Source organism: Echinops telfairi, unplaced genomic scaffold, assembly GCF_000313985.2.
Source record: "Echinops telfairi isolate 266 unplaced genomic scaffold, ASM31398v2 ScPeMD7_9;HRSCAF=40, whole genome shotgun sequence".
NCBI lineage: Eukaryota > Metazoa > Chordata > Mammalia > Afrosoricida > Tenrecidae > Echinops > Echinops telfairi.
This window is the reverse complement of record NW_022103906.1, coordinates 38852098-38853491: the sequence shown is the minus strand read 5'-3', so window position 1 is coordinate 38853491 and position 1394 is coordinate 38852098.

Here is a 1394-nt window from a genome sequence, read left to right as displayed (position 1 = left end):
ATGACGTATGTACAGATTGTGATGAGTTGTATGAGCCCCTAATAAAATGATTATTAAAAAAAAAAGAAAAATTTTAGCCAGAGTGCCTTTTAGAAGTGAGGGCGACAAAACTTTTCATATAACGTTGGGGTGTTATTGGGAAGAACCTGTCATAGGAACAGGGCATCCATCGCATTGGTAAACCAGCAGGTCAGTGGCAAAGAAGCCCCTCAATGAGACGGCTTCACACAAGGTGGCTGACCTTTAATGTAGTAATAACTGTGAGCTAGGCACAGGACCAGGAAGTGTGTTTGTTCTGTGCTGTATGAAGTCACCGAGACTTGGAAGTGACTTGTTTGAACCTAATAAAGATTAAAGTGACAATCCTTTAAGAGACATAGGATTTTGCCTAACAATTATCAGCCAAATAAAAGAAAAATAAGAAGTTATTCAGCATTTCTTGTATGACTAGTACATAACATAAATCTTGTTTCAGAATCCCCAGACAGCAATACAAGAGAGAATATTCCAAGTGCAAACCCATGGCCATCCAGTTGATTCGGACTGATAGAAATCCTATAGCACAGAGTGAAACTGCCCCTTTGCGGTCCCAGGGCTGTAAATCTTTATGGGAATCAAAGTCCTGCAGGCGGGTTACAACTGCTGACCTTGCAGCTCGCAACCCAATGCTTAAAATGCTACATCACATGGAGCTCCTTGAAAGAGGTCATTACTAACCGCTGCGCGATAGTCCTGCGCTGTCTTTGTATTTCATCCATCTCAGTTCCCATTTACCTAGTAGTAAGATCATTTGGAGAAAGGTTTTAGTTGTCTTGCACTTGTACCCAAGTTCTTCCCTCTCTGTCTTACTATCTTTCACTCCCTTTTGCTTTCTGGCTTTATTGAGGTATAGTGAAAATAAAATAGCATGTGTGTATTAAATGTGTAAAATAGAGCATAAATGTTCACTTGTGTGTGCATCCATGAAGCCATCAGTGTAAACAAAATATCCAAATTACAATCATTTCCGTATTCCCTTTAGAATCCAGCCTTTCCTCAACAGTGTTACTAGATATTTTGTTACTATATATAAAATATATAAAACACTCAACAGTGTTATTATATATATATAGTATATATATAGTAATATATATATATATATATGAGTATGCATTTTTTAATTAGTGGAATTTTTTATACAACATACTTTTTGTGCTCACACTTTGTGTTTATGTTCATAATTGATCCTCCTATATTATTTTGTATTATTTAACCTTTTGAATAGATCACAATTGGTTTATGGACTACAGTTTTGTACTACTATGAGCATTGTGTACAAGTGTGTGTGTGTGTGTGTGTGTGTGTGTGTGTGTGTTCCTTAAATGTATAGAATCAGACCATCTGAGACATATGAG